Source organism: Muscardinus avellanarius (assembly GCF_963383645.1).
Source record: "Muscardinus avellanarius genome assembly, chromosome: 6".
Classification (NCBI taxonomy): Eukaryota; Metazoa; Chordata; class Mammalia; order Rodentia; family Gliridae; genus Muscardinus; species Muscardinus avellanarius.
In genome coordinates this window covers 81,840,960-81,856,396 of record NC_137791.1, presented here as the reverse complement: position 1 = coordinate 81,856,396, position 15,437 = coordinate 81,840,960, and positions in this window count along the sequence as shown.

The window sequence follows — 15,437 nt, the reverse complement described above, 5'->3', positions numbered from 1 at the left end:
TCTGTAGTTTTAAAAAAAACCAAATACAAGTAATTATCTCTCACAGCAGAAAGTCTGGAGGTAGATGGTTCCAGAATCAGCTTAGTAGTAAACTACATAATAAAAGACCCAGGCATCTCCTGTCTTTCCCCTCTGTTTCCTGGTACTTCTCACCTCAGGGGTGACCAGTTTCTTAACTAGAAACATAATTATGTTACATAGTAAATGGTGTGTGTCCTGTGTAAATTTGTGTACCTATTTATTATAAGTTGAAAAGTAGAATTTAAGAATTCCTAGAATTAGGATATGAAGTTTTTTTTTTTTTTTTTTTTTTTTTTCCTGTCAGTGCTGAGGTTTGAACTCAGGGCCTCATGCTTGTTAGGCAAGTGCTCCACCATTGAGCCCTATCCTAATTCCTGAAGTTTTATGTTGAATGTTTTTGATCAAGTGCCTCCCCTTCCACTCTAATTTATGTTGAAGATAAGACCAGGCTTACTATTTAATTACTTCATTGATATTTATTTGTGTCTTTAACACATTTATGGAGGAGCAGGTTACACTTTGTCCCAGTTTGTTGATGGCATAACCTATCATTCATATATATGTATATACCATTTAATCTTAACTTTGTTTCTTCATCTACATATGGGAGATACTTTCATCCTTTTACATGGGATTTTGGAGGATTAAGGAGAAAATTGTTCTATATTTAAAGGTAGCTGAAGCTGGGCATGGTGGTGCACACCTGTAATCCCAATACTTTGGAGACTGAGACAGAAGAATCATAGGTTCAGTGTCAGCCTCAGCAGTTTAGGAAGATCCTATTTGAGAACAAAAAAATAAGTAAAAAGGGCCGGGAATGTAGCTTAGAGGTAAAATAACCCTAGGTTCTATTCACAGTACCACAAAAGAAAATTAAAAGGTAGATGAAAAGTTATTACCTGAGTATAAAAATTTAGTTTACAGGGAGTTTAACTAGGAGTTTAATTCAGATACTGTTTTGGAAGGGAATATTCTTATTATTTGTAATATGAATATCACAAATATAAGAATATTACAAATTGTAATTTGTAATATGTAAGTAATATATTCTTATATTACTATATTAAGATTGTCCTAAATCACATGAGGCAGAAGTATATGTTTCCTTAAATTTCTCTTCATTTTTTACTTTTTGTGTGTGGTTCTGGGAATTGAACCTAGGGCCTTGAACACAGTAGGCAAGAGCTCTACCACTGGGTTATAGTCCCAGACCTTTTCATTTTTATAAGAAATGTTAGTGGAACAAGTGAGTGACAAGTTTTTATTTTCCATTCTTGCACTGGGAATGAGCAGAATTTCTTTAACTTTATATTTGTTAAGAATTCAAAAGAGAAGCCGGGCGTGGTGGGGCACGCTTGTAATCCCAGCATTCAGGAGGCTGAGACCAGAGGATCACAGTTCGCGGACAGCCTCAGCTCCTTAGCGAGGCCCTTTGCAACTCAGTGAGACCCTGTTTCAAAAATAAAAAGACCAAAAAATAGGACTGGGGATGTAGCTCAGGGAGAATGTCTCTGAGTTCCATCCTCGGTATTAAAAAAAAAAAAGAATTCAAAAGAGAAGCTGAGGCCAAAGTGGGATATTAGCAGTTAAGACTCACCCCTTATTTCTTCCCTCATTCTGCTTTGCTTACTGTCTGGATTAATTAAGCAGTCTGCTAATTTAAAATTTAAATGAAAGTCACGCATTTTGACTTTGAGAACATTGTGGTCACTCTATGCTTCATAGTGTACTTTGCTTTGTAGGATTTTGCCTTAAGTTTTCCCCATCTTTCAGAGAAATTACTGCTAAAAATTATCTTGCTTTATATGTAATGTATCATGAAAGCATTATCACTTTTTACTGAGCTAGGAAATAAAATTAACATACAGGGAGTCTGAATGCTCACTTATCTCCATACTATATACATGGATAGTTATTATGCATGGATTAATCTTAGGTCTGATAAAATTAAAGTACCTTTTTTGCTTTTTTTTAAAGTTAAGATGTGTAATATTTTTTCTGTGTAATTAACCTTTCTATTTACATTTTAGAAATTTTTTGAAATGAGAGCATTACTTTCATTCTGAAACTAAATTCTTTCTAAAATGTCAACTTTTGCTTTTGTTATTAAAAATGAAAAATTTGTGGTTAATCAGTCCTTATGCACTGATCTTTGAAAAGGGGACTTGATTTCAAATATGATAACCATAAATATTTAAATTGTCTCATGATATGTATGAGCTTTTTGGTTTTTGTTTGGTGTAAATGAATTTGTGTACTTTAATATTTGTCAATAAATAAATTTAAATCTCATGACTTGCACTTGAGGTAAACTCAGTATCTTTTTTAAAATTAAAATTTACTTTTGAATAAAAATTATGAATATAAAAAGATGAAAATTACATTATATTGTAGAGATTAATAATTCACTTATTTTCAGTGACTGAATGTTTATTGACTTTATTCTGTAGAATTTAAAATAAGCTAATAAATTTTTTTATTTACTTGCCGAGATTAAAAATTTTTACTAGTTTGTTAGGCATATAAGAATTAAGCCTAGTGGCCTATATTATATATTGGATCCCATTTCCCAAATATCATCTCCCATTAGCACTTATTTATTGCTTTTGTTAGTTTACTTTTCTGAGGAAATAATAATGCAAGACTTATTTTCCTCATTCAGAATTTTCTCTTTTGCTATACCTTAAAAAAGTGTTATATACTGAGTCACCTAGAAATTAGGTCTGTCGTATTTAAATGACAAAGTCCAGCCAGGTGTGATGGTACTCACTTTTAATCCCAGTATTTGGGAGGCTGAGACAGGAGGATCAAATGCTTATAACCAGCTTCAGCTACTTGGCCCTCCGCAACTTAGTGAGACCCTGATTCAAAATAAGAAATAAAACAGTGCTGGGGGTTTAACTTGGAGATAGAATGCCCCTGCGTTCAACAACTGCACCAAAAAAAAAAAAAAAAAAAAAAAAATCCTAAAGTGTTCTTAAAATAGAGATGAAAATTTTATTACCTCAAGAAAATGTCTTGATAAGTTAAAACATTAAAATGTTTGCAAATCTTGGGGCTGAATGTATAGCTCAGTGGTAGACCACATGCTTAGCCGGTACGAGGCTCTGGGTTCAATCCCTAGTATCAAAATAAAGAAAAATTGACAAAATGTGGTAAATAACCTTCATTTGGCAGATTTCTCTTATTTATTTATTTATTTATTTATTTATTTATTCATTCATTTATTTTGCAGGTCTGGGGATGGAACCCAGGGGCATTTGACCTCTGAGCTATAGCCCCTACCCTATTTTTTAAAATTCTTTATTTTGAAACAGGGTCTCATTAAGTTGCAGAGGGCCTCACTAAGTAGCTGTCCAGGAAGTCTCAGTCTTGCAAATGCTGTGATTACAAGCATGCACCACCACTCCTGGCTCTTTCTCTCTTTTAAAAGAATTGTTTTGATAGCTGGGTGTGGTGGTGCACGCATATAATCCCAGCATTTGGGAGGCTGAGACAGGAGGATCGTGAGGTTTTCCAGACAGCCTCAGCTACTACTTAGGCCCTTTGCAACTCAATGAGACCCTGTTTCGAAATAGAAAAATAAAAATAGGGCTGGGGGTGTAGCTCAGAGGTAGAATGCCTCTGGATCCCCCCCCTCCCACCATACACGCAAAAAAAGAATTGTGGTTGTTTTTTCCTTTGAGGTACTAGGGATGGAATTCAGGGCATTGTACCTTCAGGCTACACCCCCAGCCCTATTTTTGTCTATTTATTTGTTTATTTTATTTATTTATTTATTTATTAATTATTTTATTTTTGGTGGTACTGGGGTTCCTGGAAGCCCTTCTATCTTAGGGCTATATTCCCAGACCTATTTTATATTTTTTTATTTGGAAACGGTCTCTTAAGCCAGCACAGCTGGCTTCTAACCTGTGTGATCCTCCTGTTTCTGCCTCCCAAGCGCGGGGATTACAAGCGTGTGCCACCACGCCTGGCTATTTTATTTATTTCGTGGTACTGAGGATGGAACCCAGGGGCATTCTACCTTTGAGCTACACCCCTGGTCCTATTTTTTAGTCTTTTAATTTTTTGAAATTGGTTTGCGAAGGGCCTGACTAAGTAGCTGAGGCTGTCTGCAAACTGCGATCCTCCGGTCTCAGCCTCCTGAATGCTAGGATTACAAGTGTGCACCACTATGCCCAGCTGAGAATTGTTTTGAAATAATTTCAGAGCTGGACATAGTGGCACTTGTAATTCTAGTACTTGGGAGGCTGAGAGAGGAGAATCTCACGTTCAAAGTCAGCCTCACTAATTCAGTGAGGTCCTCCCTAGCTTAGCGAGACTCTGTTTCAAAGTAATAATGGTGGCACACACTTGCAGTCCGAGCGCTTGGGAGGCTGAGACAGGAGGACTGCGCAGGCTTAAAGCCAGCCTCAACTACTTATGCTCTCAGTTCCACCCCCAGTACCACCACAAAAAAACAAAAGAATAAAATAGGGCTAATAAAATAAGGCTCAGAGGTAAAATGCCTCTGGGTTCAATCTCCAGTACCACATACACACAACAAATTTAGACTCACAAAATGTTGCCAAAATATTGAAGTCTCTCTACTCACCACCCAAATTTTTCCAATGGTAACATTTTACTACGTAGTCATTGTATTTTATCAAGACCAAAGTTAATTTTCATGCACTCTTAACTAAATTACATATCTAATTTGGGTTTTACTTCTTTTTTAAAAAAATTAGTAAACCTCTTTCTGCTTGCTCCAACAAAATCCATCCTCTCTTCCTGGTTTCAGAGGTTTCAGTCCACAGGGCTAGATCCAAAGCATGTATGTCAGCGGCCACGGTGGCAGGAAGCTGGAGGCATGCTGCTCCCACATCGTGGAGGACGGAAGCCAAAGCTGTTGTCACATCATGGTTGCTGATTTCTTTTTAAGGCTGAGTAATGTTTTATTGGATGGATATACCAGGTTATCTATTCACCTAATAAAGGGCATCTTGGGTGTTTCCAAACTTTCACAATTTTTTTTTTTTTATATGTGTGTGTGGTACTGGGGTTTGAACACAAAGACATTCTACTTCTGAGCTACACCCCCAGCTTTTTTTTTTTTTTTAATTTTGAAACAGTCTAACTAAATTATGCATGCTGGTCTCAAACCTGCCATCCTCTGTCAATCTCAAGTACTGGGGCCACAGACCTGTACAACCCTCCTGGTGAGTTTTTATAGTTTCGAATAATGTTCCTGTACACATCCATGTGTAGGCTTTTGTGAGAATATAAGTTTTTCAGCTCCTTTGGGTAAATATCAGGGAGCCCAATTGCTGGATTTCACATTAGATTGTTATTTTATTGTTTTATCAGAAACTGCCAAACTATTCCAAAGTGGCTACTCTACCTTGGATTCCCACTAGCAGTGAATTCAGGTACCTTTTGCTCCACATCATTTTCAACATTTGGCATTGCCAGTGCTTTTTAATTTTTTTCTTAATTTATTAAAGATAATTGTAATTTTCCTTATTGTAGTTACAGTTGCATTGTAATTGTATGTTATACTGAGGTTCAAAGTGACAGCCATGCACGCATGTGGCACTTGATCTATTTCCCTCCAGATCCCACCCATTACCCACCCTCCCTGTGTACTTGCAAAGTTTCTGGTCTAATTTCCAGGTTTTTGGTCCATCTTGAGTTGACTGTTATGCAGGGTGAGAGATAGCCACCACGCCCGGCTTAACACTGCAATCTTGTTGAACCAATAATGTATTAGATCTAAGCATATTTTTTGCTGTTTATTTTGGCTTTCCTACATAAATGATCATGTTATCTGTAAACAGATATATTTTTGCTCTATTCTTTCAAATCTATCTTTTTTCTCTTGTTTTATTGCATTCACTAGGATTTCCACTGTGAAATCAATTTTGCATACCTAGGGTTAATCCCACTTGATCATTGTGTATATTTTTTATACATTGTTGGATTTGATTTGTTAATACTTTGTTAAAGACTTTGCATCTATCATTATGAAAGAGGCATGTTGATCTAGTTTTCTTGTAATGACTTTGATTTTGATGTTAGAAAAATACTGGCTTCAGAAAGAATTAGGACATATTCCCACTACTCTGGAAGAGATTCTACAATTCTATTGTGTCTCAAGAACTAGTGTTATTTTTTCCTTCAAATGCTTAGTATTTAAAGTAAGCAGTATTAGCATCAGCAAACTAGTCTGGGCCTGGTGCTTTATGTCTTGGAATTCAATTTCTTTAATAGATATAGACTTATTTACATTGCTTATTTCTTTTTATAGGAGTTCTGACAGATTGCATCTTTCAAGAAATTGATCTATTTTATCTAGTTTTCAAATTCATTGGCATAGACTTGTTCATAATATTTTTGTTATCTTTTTAATACCCTGAGGTTTATAGTGATGCCCACTCTTTCTGATATTAGTAATTTTTGTCTTCTGTTTTCTTAGTTTGATTAGAGGCTTAGCAATTTTATTTTTATTCTTTCAAAACCACCTTTTAGTTTCTTTTGGTATTGTTGATTTTTCTCTATAGACTCCCTGTTTTCCATTTCAGTAATTTCTGATCTAATTTTGATTGTTTCTTGTGTTTACTTTGAATTTAATTTGCTCTTGTTTCTATGGTGCAAATCTAGACTATTGATTTAGTTCTGTGTGTGTGTGTGTGTGTGTGTGTGTGTGTGTGTGTGTGTGTGTGTGTGTGTGTGTTACTGGGGATGGAATCCAGGGATATTCTACCTCAGCCCTATTTTTTATTCTTTATTTTGAAACAGGGTCTTAACTGAGTTGCAAGGGACTTCACTAAATAGCTGATCTGCAAACCATGATTCTCCTGTCTCAGCCTCCCAAATTTTGGGATTACAAGCCTGCACCACCACACCTAGCCTTTAGTTTTTAAAATAAATTTTCTTTTTTTAATGCTGGAGATTGAACTCAGGGGCATTCTGTCTCTTAGATACACCCCAACTTCTTAAAATTTTTTTTTTTTAAATTGGATCTCACTAAGTTGCTGAGGCTAACCCTGAACCTATGATCATCCTGTCTCAGCCTCCCAAGTATTGGGGGTCACAGGTACCACACAGGCTTAGTTCTTATTTTTTAACATGATTATATGTCATAAGTTTCCTTGAAACCACTGCTTTCACTCCATTCTTTTAAAATGTTTATCAACTAATACATAAAAATTGTATTTATTTTAGGGTACTCTGCCAATGTTTTGATACATGTATATATTACATAATGTTCAGATCAGAATAAATATACTTATGTCCTCAATTTACTGAATGTTATACATTTTGGTAAGTTGAGTTTTTGTTTTCATTTAGTTCAAAATATTTTACAACTTGAAATTTTTTCTCTAACATATGTGTTTTTTAGAAATGTACTTAATCTCCTGTGCTTTAGGAGTTTCCCAGCTATCTTTCTGTAATTGATTTCTAGTTTAATTCCACTGTGGTTTGGGAGCCGACATTGGACCCAGGGTCTTGTGTTTGCCAGGCAGCACTTTACCACCGAGCCACATTCCTAGCCCCTTTTGTTTTTATTTTGAGACCGAGTCTCGCTATGTTGCCCGGGCTGGCTTTGAACCTGCAATACTGCCTCAGGTTTCTGTGTAGCTGGGATTACAGGCATCCGCCACCACTTCCATATGATTTCTATTTTTAATTTTGGTTGAGATATATTTTATAACCCCAAATGTAGTCTGTCTAGATGAATGTTCCATTTCAGAATAAGAAGAAATGTGTATTATGCTATTGGATGAAGTAGTCTATCAATATTAATTATATCCAGTTGATGGATAGTATTGTTGAGTTCAAATATATTCATAATGATTTTCTGCCTGCCGGATCTGTCTGTTGTTCCTTGAGAGGTGTTAAAATCTCCAGTTATGGCTGGGTTCAGTGGCATACACCTGTAATCCCAGCTACGCCAGAGGCTGAAGCAGAATCATAAGTTTGAGGCCAGTCTGGTCAAGTTAGTGAAATCCTTTCTCATAATAAAAATAAGATAAACTAAAAAGGGCTAGATATGTAGCTCAGTGGTATAGCACCCAGGGTTCAGTCACCAGTACTTCCCCCTTCAGACACACACTAAAATAATTAAAATCTCCAACTATAATAGAGTACACAACATATACTTGGGTTTTGTTTTTCACCCACTCTGGCAGCCTATCTTTGGTATATGAAAACTACTGACATTTAAGGTGATTTTAAAATTTGGATTAATATATACAACATTTGTTATTTGAAAAGGGTTCCAAGAACAGTCTGAAAAAGGTCTTCAGGAAAGGGTGTTAGGAAAACTGGATATCCACATGCAGAAGATTGAAATTGGACCTTTGCTAAACTGTGAAGGTATAAAATTTCTAAGGGAAAAAAAAAAAAACAAGAAAAACTCTGATATTGAGCCTGGCAATGAGTTTTTGGATTTGACCCCAACAGCTAGACAACAAAAGCAAAACTAGAGAATTGTGGTACCTGAAGCTAAAAAGCTGCACAGCCAATGAAACAACTGAGTGAAGAGACAACCTACAGATCAGGAAAAATGATCTGCAATACATACATCTAACGGAGTTAAGACCCAAAATATATAAGGAATACAATTAGATAATAAAATAACCCAATTAAAAATGGGCAAAGGATCTGGATAGACCTTTTTCTAAAGAAGATTTATAAATGGCCAGCAAAAACAATACCAAAAAGTATAATGTCAGTAATCATTAAATAAATGCCAATCAAAATCATGAGATATAATCTCATACCTGTCAGAATGGCTATTATCAAAAAATCAAAAAGAAGTCAGCCGTGGTGGCGCACACTTGTAATCCCAGCATTTGGGAGGCTGAGACCAGAGGATGGCGATTCTTGGACAGCCTCAGCTCCTTAGCAAGGCCCTTCGCAACTCAGTGAGACCCTGTTTCAAAAATGAAAAGACTAAAAATAGGGCTGGGAGTGTAGCTGGGAGCTACAATGTTCCTGGGTTTCATCCCCGTTATTGCAATAAATAAATAAATGAATAATTTAAAAAATTTTTAAAAGTAAAAAAGAAGTAAAGATGTTGAGTGAAGGAAACTCGTGTACATTAGAAGGTTGGAAGGTAAATTAATATAGCCATTGTGGAAAACAATATGAAATTTCCTCAAAAAATAGATTTATATGACTTGGCAATCTTACTTCTGGGTATAGAAATTAGCATATTGAAGAGATAATATGTACTCTCATTTCATTGCAGCATTCACGGTATTTAAGATGTGGAATCATCCTAAGTGTCCATCAGCTGATGAATTGTTAATGAAAATGTGGTATATATACATAACTGATTACTATTTAGCTTTTAAGAAGAGGAAAAGGAAAATCCTTTCATTTTTGACAACATGGATAAACCTGGAGGGCATTATATGAAGTAACCCAGTCAAAGAAGAGCAATAAGTGTCACATGATCTCACTCACTTGTGGAATCTAAATCAAACTCAGAAGTAGAGAGGAGAATTCTGGTTGTCAGAGGCTTGAGGAGTAGGAGAAATGAGGAAGTGTTGGTCGAAGGGCACAAAGTTAGCCAGGCATGGTGGCGCTTGTAATCCCGTGCTTGGGAGGCTGAGACAGGAAGATCGCACGGGTTCGAAGCCGGCCTCAGCTACTTAGTGAGGCTTTCCGCAAATTAGTGAGACCCTGTTTCCAAATAAAATATAAAAAAAAAAGGTCTGGGAAGATAGCCCAGAGGTAGAAAACCCCTGAGTTCCACCCACAGTACCACCAAAAAAAAAAAAAAAAAAAAAAAAAAAAAAAAAAAAAAAGGGCACGGAGTTTGGACAGGAGGAATATATTTTTTGAGATCTGTTGCTCAGCAACGGTAATGTATATTTCAAAATTACCAAATAAATTTTAAACATTCTCACTACAAAAATGTTGAGTATTTGAGGTGAAATGTTAGCTTGATTTACTCTTTCTATACATGTGACATCACTTTGTAGTGTAGATATATAGAGTAAGAGAAAATAAGTGAAATTCTGCTTCAGCAGGGAAAAGTCAGTAGTAGTAGTTGTAGTCACTTGCCACATGAGGTCATTATATACTTGATTCTTTACTAAGCTCTGGCAATAATCCAAGTATCATGATGATGAGAGGCTGGAAAAAGATAGAAGCCAGGCCAAAAGCTTTACTAATAAACATGTCATTGAGTGGGATTTTATGTGTATAGATGCCTGGGGAAGGATAGAATGAGCGGTTAGACTAAATATAAACAATAAAAAGATAATGTCTTTAGAATTGTTTTTTGTTTGTCTTTGTAATATTAAGCATAGAACTCAGGGTCCTTTTACCTCTGAGATATGGCCCCCCAGCCTTATTTTTATTTTTTATTTAGAAACAGGGTCTTGCTAAGTTGCAGAGATCCTTACTAAGTTGCTGAGGCTACCTTGAAATCTGAGACTGACTTGATTCTCCTGTCTTAGCCTCCTAAGTAGGATTACAGGCATGTGCCACCATGCTAAGCTTAGAATTATTTTAATATAAGAAAGTCTACTACAGACTTCTAGAAGATTCTCTAGGAGTTAGATTGAATAAGATTATTTGGGGATTTTATGGGATAGTACTAGATTAGGTAATTATGCTTAATAAGTTGCCAGAAATGTAACATCCTAATGTTCCCTCATTAGACTGCATAGTAAGGGCTGTCCTGTAAAACTGTTTACTGTTTACTTCACAATAATGCATGCAAGAGGCTTCCAGTTACACCATTCTATGGAATGACATGGAGCTTGGACAGGTGTTTCTTTTTCCAGGAAAAAAAAAAGTTTACTCAAAATCATGACCTTGGAAGTGGTTCAATAACAGAGGTGGGTGAAACTTGATCTTTCATTGACTGAAGAATATGTTCTGAAACTTAATGTCCTATAACAATCCCTGGTGTCATTTCAAAATGGGGGTGACACTGCTTTTTGGGTGATATTAAATATATGTATGTGTGTATGCCTGCACTACTTTTATTGTTTGTGCAGTTATCCTCTAAATAAGGTTCAGTCAGAGGTCAAACATATGCCATTTTGTCCTTGTTACTGTCAGCCAGAGTAGAATCAGTTTGTGTTAAGAGTACATTTGAAGCTGGGTGTGGTGTCACATCCCTGTAATCCTAGTTCTTGGGAGGCTGATATAGGAAGATTACAGGTTCAAGGACAGCCTCAGCAATGTAGTGAGACTCTCAGCAATCTAGAAAGACCCTGTTTCAAAACAAAACATAAAGAGGGATGGGAATGTAGCTCAAAGGTAGAATGTCCCTGAATTCAATCTCCAGTACCACAACCACACACCAAAGAAGTACATTTTAAAGTTGACTAATGCTATAAAACAATTTAAGATCGTGGATCGACAACACTATTTGGATATACAGTACTTATAGCTATCAGATTACTGGTTTGGGAACAGAATAATCTATACGGACATAAAGTCTTAGAGAGTTAAGGGTCATATATTTCTCACTAATATGCATGAGGAGGGTGGAGGGGGAAGGGGTGGGATTTGCAAGGAAACACACCAAGTGAGACATGCATACACAGATGTATCACTCTGAACTTTGCCATGTTGTATGATTGCAATGCATCATAAAATAGTATTTATTTTAAATACTTTTATTGGCACATTATAATCTCACATCATATATAGTTCATAGTGATGGTGACAAGACAGGCATACAGCACTTGTGGGCTTTCCCCTCCAGCTTCCTCCCCACACCCCTCCTTCCCCATTCAGGGTATTGAGATTGACTTTTGTATTCTCACATATGTGCATAATGTCAACGGAAGTGATCCCTTCATCGATCCTCTGTTTCCCTCAGAACACCTCCCTGGCTGCACTGAAGTTTCTCCTCCATTATCTGAAGTCCCTCTTATATCCGAATTTTTCCCTAGCTTTGTAATCCACATCTTGGCTGGTTCCATAGTTTGGCAATTGTGAATTGTGCAGCTATGTACATAGATACACATGCATTAGTTTGGTAGTTTGGTTTCCTTTCTTTTGGGTAGATACCCAGAAGTGATATTGGTGGATCAAATGGTAGATTTGTTCCCATTCTTCTGAGGATTCTCCATACTGTTTTCCCAAGTGGTTGCACTAATTTGCAATCTCACCAACAGTGTTTCAGAGTTCCCACTTCTCCACATCCTTGCCAGCATTTGTTGCTGTTTGTGTTTTGAATGGTTGCCATTCTAGTTGGAGTAAGGTGAAATCTCAGGGTAGTTTTGATTTGCATCTCTCTGATTACTAATGATGTTGAACATTTTTTTATGCACTTATTGGCCATTTAAATTTCTTCTTTGTGAAATGTTTATTTAGTTCACTTGCCCATTTTTTGATTGGAGTATTTGTTTTCTTAACAGTGAGTTTCTTGAGTTCTCTGTATATTCTAAATATTACTCCTCTATCAGAGGAATAGTTGGTAAAAATTTTCTCCCATTCTGTTGGCTCTTGGTTGAAGTTCTTGATAGTTTCCTTTGCTGTACAGAACGTCTTCAGTTTAATGAATCCCATGTATTGATCTGCCTTTTGGTTTCTTGTGTTTTTGCTTTTGCATATGAGAGAAAACAGGACCCTTCACTTTCTGTCACTAGCTAATTCATTTAGCATGATCTTCAAATCCATCTTTTTTCCTGCAAATCACATAATTCTGTTCTTCATTGCTCAGTAGAATTCCATTGTGTGTATATCTCATACTTTTATAATCCATCTGTTGATGGATACCTGGGTTGGTTCCATAATTAGATTATTATGAATTTTGCTGCTATAAACATGGATATGCACATATTACTATAATAATCTGATTTCATTCCCTTTGGAATGACACCCAGGAGTGGTCTAGCTGGATCATATGGTGGATCCATTCCCAATTTTCTGAGGAATCTCCACACTGGTCTCCATAGCTACTGCACTAATTTTTCTTTTTTTTTTTTAACTTTTTATTGGTACATTGTAGTCATATTTCTTTTTTTTTGGGGGGGGGTCTGGGGATGGAACTCAGGGGCATTCAAACTCCAAGCTACATCCCCTGCCCTATTTTTTATTCTTTGTTTTCAGAGTCTAAGTTGTGGAGGGCCTCACTAAGTAGCTGAGGCTGTCTGTGAACCATGATTTTCTGGTCTTAGCCTCCCAAAAGCTGGGATTACAAGTATGCACCACCACACCCGGCTGTAGTTATACTTATTAATGGAGTACAAGATGGTGGAGGCATACATGCACACATCACCCAATTAGCCCTTACCTAATTCCCACCCCATTTCCTCCCCCCTCCCTCCTTCTCATTTTGTCTTAGTAATATGTTTGTTAAAGTATATCACGTGTATTAGAGGATTTCCCTCTTCCCCTCTCCCATCCCTTCAGGCTGCCTTATTTGCTATAGTATCTCCTTTTTCATCTAGAGTTCCTCCTATGATCCATTTTCTCCCTAGCTTTTGCATATTAGGGAAAGCATCCAATTTCTTGTTTTTTTGACTGACTAATCTCACTAGCATAATGTTCTCCAATTCCATCCATTTCCCTGTAAATGATGTAATTGTGTTTTTCATTATGGCTGGGTAAAATTTCATTGTGTACATATCCCATAGTTTTGTAATCCATTCATCTGTTGATGGATATCTTGGTGGTTCCATAGTTTGGCAGTTGTGAATTGTGCAGGTATGAACATAGACACACATGCATTAGTTTGGTAGTTTGGTTTTCTTTCTTTTGGGTAGATACCCAGAAGTGGTATTGCTGGATTGTATGGTAAGCTTGTTCCCATTCTTCTTTTTTTTTTTCTCTCTTTGGTGGTACTGGGGTTCCTGGAAGCCCTTCTACCTCTGGGCTACACTCCCAGACCTATTTGAAATTTTTGAAACAGGGTATCACGCCAGCGCGACTGGCTTCGAACCTGCGTGATCCTCCTGTCTCTGCCTCCCAAGCGTGGGGATTACAAGCGTGCGCCACCATGCCCGGCCTTTGTTCCCATTCTTCTGAGGATCCTCCATACAGTTTTCCAAAGTGGTTGCACTTATTTGCAATCCCACCAACAGTGTTTTAGAGTTCCCACTTCTCCACATCCTCGCCAGCATCTGTTGTTGTTTGTGTTTTGAATGATTGCCATTCTAGTTGGAGTTAGGTGGAATCTCAGGTAGTTTTGATTTGCATATCTCTGATTGCCAGTGATGTTGAGCATTTTTTATGTACTTATTGGCCATTTGAATTTCTTCTTTTGTGAAGTGTTTATTTAGTTCACTTGTCCATTTTTGATTGAGTTATTTGTTTTTTTTTTTTTTTAGTACTGAGTTTCTTGAGTTCTCTGTATAGTCTAGATATTAGTCCTCTATTGGAGGAGTAGGTGGCCAAAATCTTCTCATATTCTGTTGGCTCTCAGTTGAGGTTCTTGACAGTTTCCTTTGCTGTACAGAAGATCTTCAGTTTCATGCAATCCCACATATTGATCCACCTTTTAGTTTCTTGTGCCTTTGGGATCTTGTTGAGAAAGTTTTTACCTGTGCCTATGTGTTGCAGTGTTAGACCTATTTATACTCTTCAAGAAGCTTCAAGGTCTCTGGTCTAATTTCCAAGTCTTTGATCTATCTTAACCTTACTCTTGTGCAGGGTGAGAAAGTGTGATTTATTTCCATTTTTGTGTATATGGTTAACCAGTTTTGCCAACACCATTTGTTGAACAGGCTATTTTTTTTTTTTTTTAATGGGTCTGGGGATGGAACCCAGGGGCATTCGACCTCCGAGCTACACCCCTGCCCTATTTTTTATTCTTTTTTTGAAACTGGGTCTCACTGAGTTGCAGAGGGCCTCATTAAGTAGCTGAGGTTGTCCGTGAACCGTGATCCTCCAGTCTCAGCCTCCCAAATGCTGGGATTACAAGTGTGTACCACCACACCTGCCCAGGCTATCTTTTTTCCAGTGTATGTTTTTGTCTCCTTTGTGAAAAAATCAATTGGCCATAAGTGTGCGGATTTGTTTCTGAGTCTTCTATCCTGCTTCGTTGGTCTTTGTATCTGTTTTTGTGCCTGTACCATGCTGTTTTATTTTTTTTATTACCATGGCTTTGTAGTATAGTTTAAAGTCAGGTATTGTGATTTCTCCTGCATGGTTTTTGTTGCTGAGAACTCTTTTGGCTATTCTGGGTTTTTGTGGTTCCAAATGAATTTAAGGACTGAATTTCCTATGTCTTTAAGGAATGACCTTGGTAATTTAATGGGTAGTGCTTTGAATCTGTAGGTCACTTTTGGAAGTATGGTTATTTTGATAATATTTATTCTGCCTATCCATGAAAATGGAAGATCTTTCCATCTTCTAAGGTCTTCTTGGATTTCTTTTTTTTGATGTTTTATACTTTTCTTTGTAGAAGTCTTTTACCTCCTTGGTTAAGTTTATTCCTAAGTATTTTATTTTTT